Source organism: Mirounga leonina, unplaced genomic scaffold, assembly GCF_011800145.1.
Source record: "Mirounga leonina isolate KUSES-001 unplaced genomic scaffold, KU_Mleo_1.0 Mir_115, whole genome shotgun sequence".
Classification (NCBI taxonomy): domain Eukaryota; kingdom Metazoa; phylum Chordata; class Mammalia; order Carnivora; family Phocidae; genus Mirounga; species Mirounga leonina.
Window position 1 is genome coordinate 79,629,193 of NW_023270268.1, and position 10,527 is coordinate 79,639,719.

The following is a 10,527-nucleotide window of genomic DNA, read 5'->3' on the forward strand; positions in this document are numbered from 1 at the left end:
CCCAGAGTGAACATCATACTAAATAGTGAAAGGTTGAAAACTTTCCCTCTAAAATCAGGAACAAGACATGGATGCCCACTCTCATCGCTTCTATTTAACATACTACTGGAAGTCTTAACCCCAGCAATTAGGCCAGAAATTGAAGAAAAAGGAACCCTGACACACTGTTGGTGGGAATGTAAATTGGCACAGCCATGATGGGAAATACAGTGGTTATATAGATAACTAAGATCACCAGGTTATGTAGATCTTCTTAAAGAGATGGTACATGTCATTCCACAACACTGACAACTCATCTTGGTTAATACCACCAATTTCATCAGGAAAGTCTAAGTATTGGTAAGCCGTCAAGCTCTTGGGGGCAGATACACATTTTACAAATTGCAAATGGATATACAGTTTCATTTGAAAGTGCAAATGTTATCATTGGCAACAAATAATCTTAGTTGTTTGTTGTGAAGTGACAGTCTCCCTTCACTTATTTTCAAGAAAATGTTTGCCTAATACTCACGTTTGAATAGCCATAGTTTGACTTTTACTCATTCTTTCCAGTAAAAGTGGTGTTCCATGAAAACAGCAGCTGGTTCAGTTTTCAACTCAAATAACCATACAAATGCTTTTCCTTGGGACAGCTATCATACTTTGGTATGGAGTAAAGGTGCTTTATGCATACTTCTCATTTCATCACACAGAATGCTAACTAGGCATGTTGCCAAGGGTTGAGGCTTAACAAAATCAATAATCCCTAGCACTTCCTGAATAATATTCTTCCATGAAACTGATGTGACAGAGAAGAATACAGTGACTATGAATACGGTTTGATGTTGAAGCCTTGATCCACTTTCACACACTGGAAATTTCGCACCATCGGCAAAAACAGTACCCTAGTTTTGATGTCAGAAATCCCTGAACAAGTCTCAGGGTCCTCCAGAAGACTGAACATCAAACCTTGAAAACCTATGAATTTGAGTGATTGTGCTGCAGAACTGGAGAAGACTTTACTTTTATGATTTTCTGTAACACATTGACAGGACCATCCCATTTCTGCAAAAATCCAACCTTTTTATATCTGAGAGACCCAGTGTTACCATGGAGAGTAAATGTTGCTAATAATGCCAAGAAAAGATAAATGTAAATGAAAGTTATCAAACTGTCTAAATAATTGAATAAAATGTCTTTTGTGATTATGATATATTTATTAAGAGGAATGTCCTCAAGTACTTGATTACATTTTAATAGAATAATATATTTGCAAAATATAAAAATTCTATCTGAATGATCAATAATTCATTTTTTTTTTTTTACAATTTCTGACAAATCTTAACTTTTAGTTAGTTCTAAGTGGGAACTTTACTGAACCGATAGCAAAGAATACTAGAAAGTAAATCTATATACTATTTTCCCCGTGCCATTATAAAGAATAACTAACAGTAGGTAAGGTTACTGAGTGACTCTTATGAGCATGAAGTATAATTATTTAATACTAACATCAACTCAATAAATTAGGTACTCATAATTTGCAATGAAAGCTGAGGAAGTTGAGGCTTTGAGAGGGTCAATAAAACCTCACCAAGGTCACAGGGTAGTAAATGGAAGAGACTTAATCATACAGCTATTTAAGTGTCATTGTGGATTCCAGAACTGGTTAGAGAGAGTTAAGAAAGCTCATGTCCCAGTAGGTGGCTCCTCATTCTTTGAACTGTGCCTGGCATTACTCTTCACTGGCACTGACAAGCCTCACATAATCTAACCCTGTACATTCATGACAAAAGAGTCTCTCCCAGGAGGTTCTCAGACACCAGTGTCTCTTTCCTGTGATCCAGGACCTGAGTCACAGTTACAGAAAGCCTGACACCATTGCCGCAAGGCCTCGAGGCTGGGCGGAGAGAGAAGGGCCTGTTGTTGAGCTTCAGAAATGCTGACAGTTCTGACACTTGGTTAAGGATCAAGACTGACAGAAGATCTGGAAGGTAGATTTTGGGGAACTTGGCAGGAAAAAATCTATAGTGACAAATAGAGTATAACCTCATAATGTGCTAAAAGGTACTCCAGAGGCAGAGCTTACTTGGGAGAAGTTTCTGACTTAGGACATCCATGGCCTTGCACTTCCGTGAGTTTCTTGCCTTTGGAGGTAAAAGGGATGATCACTTCTGTAGGAGGCTGGAAGGAGGATTCAGCCTCGTCTAGACTGTAGCACTCTAAGATCTCATTCAGGCTTAGGTAGAGGAGAATTTTGACCAAAGAAAGCATATTGCCTTCCTCCTTATCATTGTCATCTCCATAAGTTCCCTTCCTGGTAGTCAGTTTATCCCTGGAATTTTACAAACATGTAACTAAGCAGTATATTTCATCTTTTATTCCATACCTCTACTATCTCACAGTGAGTATCTTAAAACAGAAATGTAATGCTACATCCCATACAAGGGGTGTGGAAAAAATCAGACATAAAGAATTATTATAGTTCTTCTTTGTTAAGAATCCACGGAACAAGCTATATGACAATGTTAAAGGAAAAGAAGAAAATTAATTACTGATTAAGAAGTTATTGAACACCTGCTCTGGGCCAGTCACAGTCACGGAAGCCAGAAATATAGCAGTGAACAAAACAGAAACATCCTCCACTTTTAGGTAGCTCGTGTTCTGTTGGAGAGATGAAAGATATGCCCACAACAAGTATGTATATAATATATCTGTTTGTGATAAGAATTTTGGGTAGAAAGCAGGTAAGATGTTAGTCAGTGATGGGGGTCTTGGTTATATGTTGTGTTTAGATTGGTCAGGGAGGCTTTTTGAACAAGGTGACATTTGAGCAAAAACCCAAGTGTAAGGAGGGATGAATTAACCATATGGCTCTTTGAGGGAGGAGCTATGTTGTCAGATGATAATGGCAAATATTTGTGTTTCAGAAAGAGTGAACCAGGTGGAGGAGATGATATCAGAGAGGGAAACAAAGGTCATATAATATATGGGGGCTCACAGTCAATGGATCAAGGTATGGGATTGGAATTTTATTCTGAGTGAGATGTAAAAACTGTGGAGGGTTTTGAGCAGAAGGACATGATATAAGTTGGGTTTCTAGATAATCATGCGGCTGCCTAGAAAGTAGACCACAAGAAGATGCGGATTGAAGCCAGTGAGCAATGAAGGTCTAATGAAACATCCGTAGTCCACACGGGAGATTATGGGACTTGGAGTCAGGTGGTGAGAGGTAGTTAGATTGAGAGAGATTTTGACAGGATTCAATAATGGATTAAACATACATTCCCAGTGTGAGCAAGGGAATGCAGTCAAAGGTATAGTTAAGACGTTGGCCCAGAACACTGAAAAAGCCGTCACGCTTAAACTGAAAAGGGAGAGACCATCTCAAGTTTTCATTTGGTTTGCTTTGGTATCATGAATTTGGTTTTGCCCATGTTTTGAGATTCCTATTAGACTCCTGGTAGAGATGCTGAGTACGTAGCCGTATATCAAGTTTGGAGTTTTTGAGACAAATTGAGTCTGCAGTCTTAAATTTCAGATGGTTTTAGTTGAGAGGGAATTGACAGCAAATCATAAAGGAGAAACCAAAAGAGGATGAGTAGTTTTAAGAGTTGTTTCCTGTTCAGATTTATCCCACTCTGGAGGATTTTTCAGCTAGGCCAGTTTTTTTTGTTTTTTGTTTTTTAACTGAAAACACTAAGCTACTTGAAATCTAAAATCATGTCTCATAATCTTTATATAGGGAAGTTCTGGTTTTATGACTGTGTCAGAGCAGACAGCTTAATTTAAAAAATGATAATAATTTAAGTTATGAGTGTGAGGTAAGTGTGCAGAGCACACCATATATAGTTTGTTGTGGGCACTTAATTTATAATTTTGGTTGAATAAAAGGCTGATTAGTATAAAAGCACAGTATATTAATAAAGTGAATATGTTAGCTACAAAATCTCAGGACAGAATGAGAATTAATTCAGTAATATTTTTTGCTTTCTGGATAAAGAGAGTTTAAAAAGCCATTAGTAGTAAAAACATCTCAGCGTACCCTGTTTAAACAATTGACTAATCTCCTTCAAGAGTTAAAAAATTGGTATTTCCATACAAATTGGTATATTCGTACAAAGGATATATTTAATAAACATTACTTTTATGCCTTATTTTAAAACAGTCAGCTCTAAAGTCCATCTGAAGAACAACATTCTTTAACCTAATTTTATCCCAACAACAAAGTCATTGGTTCTGACAGATTTAGGTGTTACTTACATTTCTCTTACTATATTAAATACTTGAATATAAACCAGAAACTGCATTATTTATAAAAATTGAGGTAAGTAGAGTTTTTGAAAATGTCTTAAAAATTCAATAAGAAAGTAATGAGGATTAAAACATAAAGTCTATCAAAATTCTACAAAATAATTCTATATAAAATCTACAAAATATCATGTTTTCTCTTCTCCAGTGAAATCAAAATAGAATGTGGGGATGGCTCTTTGCTAGCTTTATTTTAATCGTCTTCTAATATATATTAAAACCGTAGGACTCCAATAGAAGTGATTGGTTCAGAGCTTGAAAATTACAAAAATTAAGAAAACTGCTCTCCAAACTTCCTCATTACTATGGAAAAGACACATTCGTATTCGTTTTTCAAGAACAGAAGATATCAAATGACTACTACATGCCAGATACTGAGCTGAACACTTTCTTAGATTCTCTGACCATCCCAGGGTTGAACTTGTGGGGGTTGGCCAATCCACAGTAGTGCACAGAAAAAATGATTCAGTTACATTCATCCGGATGCAGGGAATTAAGAGATTTATGACGTGTAATAAACCCAGGGGAAGAAAAAAGGCATGAATGTTACAAGTTTCTGAGGAAAAACAAATCTTTATAAAAGTGATTTTCCTTTCTTTAGAGAACGTATAGTTTATATTTGACTGAGAGGATTAATCCTGATATTTTTTTTAAGGAATTTTTTTTTTCTTTTTTCTGAGTTAGACTACCCCATGGTGAGGGAGCTGTTTAAATTTTAAAAGATTAAATAACACAAGGAACTTCATCTCAATCTACTTAATTTCCTAGGATTCTTGGCCCAAATACTAGGCTGTTCTGTAAATGTCCAATAACCTGAGATCATGAAGCGGGGAGGTTTGAACATATTTGTGCAACCAGCTAAGCAATAGAGTGGAAAAAGAGCAGGAATTGGACTCAGACATTCTAAGCCTAAGTCTGGGCTCCATCATTAATTTTGTGAGTTTGGTGAACGTCCCACCCCCCCTCCCACACACACCTTGATCTATTTGTATATGGAGAGGTTGGTGATTATATTAGACAGGACTCTTTCAGAAGCAAATGACAGAAATTTAAGTCAAAAGCATTAAGAAAATAAGAAATTTACCAGTGCCCATAACGGAAAAGTCCAGAGTCACAGCTAACTTTAGGTAAGGCTGCATCTACGGGCTGGAATTGTGTTATTAGGCACTGTTCCTCTTTATCCTGCAGTGCTGCTTTTCTCATAGAGAGGGCTTTATTTATTATTATTATTTTGGCCCTAGGTTTTTCTTTCTTCATCTAGCAAGTTCTAGAAAAAGAGAGGTTTTTTCCTTAATAATTATAATAAAGAATAAAACAAGAATGAAGTCTCATTGGTCCAACTTGGTTCATAGGCTCTGCCTTAAAATAGTCACTATTCACTTGTTTAATTAATTTATTTACTAATAACTACTTGAGGTCTACTATGGGATAGGCACTATGGCCCTAGACATCTGTGATATCGTGGTGAACAAGTATATAAATATATAAATCCCCTGCTTTCATCGAGTTATTTAATCAGAGGGAGGGGCAGGCAATACACTAACACACGAATAAATATACAGTATAATATTCTGCCATTCTTGTCATGTTAGAAGAAATGAAGCAGGACAAGAGACTAGAGAGTGATAGGGCACTTTTTCATATAAGGTGATTAGACACGACTTTTCTGATATGGTGATATTTGTGATTCTTCCGGGAGAAAAGAGAAACTGGGAACAAAACAATAAATTGAAGAGGCTTGCTTGTTGTGTCATAGGGCTGGCTAGGAGACCAGAGGTTGGAGCAGAATGATTTGGGAGTTCGTGGTAAGTTACAAGGATGGGAAGATAGCTAGTGTAAGATTTTATTTTACATTAGCTGGAAATTTTGGAGGATTGTGAAGAGTAAAGACAGGAGAATTAGCCAACTTAACATTTTCAAAAGATCAATCTTTTTACTATTTGGAGAATAGACTCTAGGGCACAGGACTGGAAGCAGGGAATCATTTGGGAGGTTACCCCACTGGTCTCGATAGGAGAGGATTGTGGTTTGGACTACAGTAGCAGACAAGAGAGAAATGGTCTAATTTGGGATGAATTTTGAAGGTAGAGTTGACAGGAGTCACTAATGGATTAAATATCTTTCTTCGGGTGCCTGGGTGGCTCAGTCGTTAAGCGTCTGCCTTCGGCTCAGGTCATGATCCCAGGGTCCTGGGATCGAGCACCGCGTCGGGCTCTCTGCTCCGCGGGAAGCCTGCTTCTCCCTCTCCCACTCCCCCTGCTTGTGTTCCTGCTCTTGCTATCTCTCTCTCTGTCAAATAAATTAAAAAAAAAATCTTAAAAAAAATATCTTTCTTCAAGACAAAGACCAAGAATCAATATAAGAAGAATCCACCAGACATACCAATCTTCCTAGGGATGAAATGGAGATAGAAAATTGGATATGCATGTCTAAGGGAGTCTTGACTATTTTTCCTCTATATTCTATAATAACATTCATCATGATTATTATAGCTCTGCCAAGAATATGGAATATACTGATCCAAAAAATTGTAAATGTTTATACACCAGTGTTCTTATCCTGCTGGGTGGTAGGACAGGCCATCTGAACCATAGTTACGGAGGGTAATGTAGGATATTTCTCTGAAACAAACCATAGTGCTCTTATTAGAAGGGGGGAGTGAATACTGGACCTTAAAGAAAATCACTAAAGATGACTAGTACAAAAAGATGTCTAATGTAAAATTTTCTTAAACTCTAAAGCTTGTATCATATCTTCCCATTAATTCTCAGAAAAAAAAAAAGTTATTTAATGTTTGTAGATAGTGAAGCGCTTACCCAAATTCCTTCTTCTGAAATTTCAATCTTTGCATATGCCTCATCTTTATTACACTTTCTTTTTTTTCTTTTAAGATTTTATTTATTTATTTGACAGAGAGAGACAGAGAGAGAGGGAACACAAGCAGGGGGAGAGGGAGAGGGAGAAGCAGGCTTCTGTTGAGCAGGGAGCCTGATGTGGGACTCGATCCCAGGACCCTGGGATCATGACCTGAGCCAAAGGCAGACGCTTAACGACTGAGCCACCCAGGCACCCCTATTACACTTTCTTTTCCACTTTTGCTTCAAGTATTCTGGGTCACTTAGCATAACTCCTGCATTTCGTTCAACGCACTTGTAAACCCCTTACGTCTGCATACCCTGCTCTCCACTGGGACTGCCTTTCTTTCTTTTGTCCACCTGGTAGATTCCTGACCATGCCTTGGTCAGGTGCTTCCCTCTCTAGCAGCTTTCTGGGACTCTATAAGGATCTTACCTGCTCCCTGCCTCTGGGCTTCCCTTAGCTCTCAAGAGTTTCACCTCTACCATACACACTACCATGATCCTTGCTACTCAAGGATTTCTGTCTCAAGTTAGCATCGCTGGATCACAGTGAAACAATCAATGTTCTTAGATATTTTGAAATTGGTTCTCTATAGTTAGTTGTGTACCAATTTATACTTGTAAATAAGGATGAGAACCTATTTCTTTATATCCTAGCCAACACTGGTATTTCTAGGTCTTAAGACTTACCACTCTGAAGAATAGGAAATTGTCTTTCTCTGATTATTAGTGGTCATTCAAGGTTTTTCTCACAACCTGATTTGTATCCTCATTGATTTACTTTTATTTTTCTCATAATTTCTGTTTTTGAGGTCCTTGGTGTGGGCTTCTGGGCTATCCCTGCACAACCTCTAGGGGAACATCATTCATATAGACCACCTTGAGAATGGTGTCATTCTGGGTTTTTGCAAAAAAGGTGGCCCTGAGGCAAAGACTATGTTTTACTCATCTCTATACTTTCTGTTTGGATCAGGATTTGGCACAGAGTAAGCACTAAATTGAGGAGAGGATAGTTTCACTGATAACATTTCAGCAAAATTGCTTCCCTTCCAACATCTCATGAAGAAGTAAAATAGTAAAGTGACATTTTTATTATATGAGCATTTTATGTTTTATCAACTTTTTAAAGTCATATCATCTGGAAATGTGCCTGAAATGGTAACCTGGCTTTTTAATTTTGTAATATGGAACTCTCTGAGTCCATATATTATTCTGGAAGGCAGACACAGAGGTAGGTTAATATATGAAATCAGAGAAAAGACCCTATCCAATCAACTGTGCACTTGAAATTGTCAAGGTAATGGCTTTCATTTTACCAAGAGAATTATTCCTGAGAACCATAATTCCTTATGTTTGTTCAGTGTTTTTGGTTTATAAAGGACATTCACATAAATAATGTCATTTGATTTCTACTAAAACTCTGTGGGTTACGTCACATACAAATTATTACCGAGGCTGAGACACATTAGTAAGTTGGCTGAGGTGATATAACTAACAAGGCAAGCAAAATCTCATATTGATGGGCAGCAGTGTGCTTATCTGTGCAACTCAACTTCCCAACTTGCTATGGAATGTGGCCAGGGGAACGCCATTCTATCCAATGAGACATAAAATGAAAGCCTACTGACATTTCTTTGTTTTATAACATATTTCTTCATTGTCTTTTCTAATATACTATTGGATACAAACAAAAGAATATATAACATATGCAAGTTTTAAAGAATAATAATTATATATAATGAATACCTGTAAACCCTCTGCCTAACCCAGGACTAGAACATAGCCAACAACATCCATATGCCTCTAAGTTCTTCACCTATCCCACCACTTGTCTTCTTCCATGGGTAACACTGTGTTGAATCTTGTGTTTATCATTCCCATGCTTTTCTTTTTCCATAGTTTTATCTCTTACGTCTATATGTCTTAGCAATATATTGCTTAGTTTGCGTTTTATAAAGATGGTATTATGCGCAGTGTGTCCCTGTGGGACTTGTTTTTTTTTCTTATCACTCAAAATTACATGTCTAAATAACATAATCATTGAATAAAATAATTTATTTTATGTATAGCTGTACTTTATTCATTTTCACTGCTATAAGATATTCCATCGTATGAATGCACTACAATTTATTATTCTCTCATCAATGAACATTTGAAAGTATTCTAGTTTTCTTGCTGTTATAGTTACTATGGTGGTCTTTTGTGTTCATGTGTCCCGGTATATATGTAAGAGTTTCTCCAGTAGTGCATTTTTATGTGAGTTTGGATGTTTAAATTTATAATATAGCAATATTTCAAACTTTGTTGGACCAATTGAGAGACCCACCACCATTTATCCACATCCCCTTTCACATTTCTATTATCAGACTTCTTAAATTATGCCTATTGTCTAAATTTTCATCTCACTAATTTTATTGATAAGGTTTTATTATTAAAGTTATTAATGAAGTTGGGCATATTTTCATATCTTAATGACCTTACATCATTCATCTTTTGTGAAACGCCTTTTTATGAACTTTGCTTATTTTTCTATTGAGTTGCATATTTTAAATTGATTTATTGGTGTTCTTTTTATATTCTGGATATTAAATTTTTGTTTATTATATGCTGTGTGGTGATATGAATACTCCTCCTAATTATGGACTGTCTTTGTATGTCCCTTTTATGTTCTTGATGAACAGAAGTTCTTCATTTTGATGGAGTTGTATATATCCTTTTTTGAAAATTGCTTGCTTTTGTTTTATTTAATAAAAAAAATTCTGTAATTAATGTTAAAGCCTCGGTTCTCCTGTTTTCTTTCCTCCTGAAATTTTTTGAGTTTTGGTTTTCACATTCAAGTCCTTAACCTATATGGAATTAATTTTTGTGCTAAATTAAAAAAAAAAAATCCCCTTTGGGAGAATAAAGTGCTTTAGGTCAGGTCAACTTAATTAAGAAATACTTATCGCGTTTTCAAATTTTACCTTTCCCAAACTGGGGTGTGTGTGTGTGTGTGTGTGTGTATGTGTGTGTTCACTTTTTCTTTTTTTGGGGGGGTGAAGAGAATCAAAACAATGTGTCATAGAGATGATGAAATAAATGAAATAAAATCACTAATTAATTAAAAATAAATGTTTCAGGATTATGGTTTGGCTAAGGACTTTCCTGAAAATTTCATATAACAAAGGAAAATAACTCAGGCTCTGCTTTATAATCACTTATGTTCTTAAGATAATATTATTAGTTAAATAGAAGGCTGTTTTTTAAAACAATTTACTTTGTATTAATGACTTTTGAGGGGGGTAATTTAAAATTATAGAAAATGATAAGAAAAGAGGTTATTTACTAAAAATGTTGACAAAAGTCTCTGAAAACCACCTCCCTTTAACTCCTTCCCTCCTCA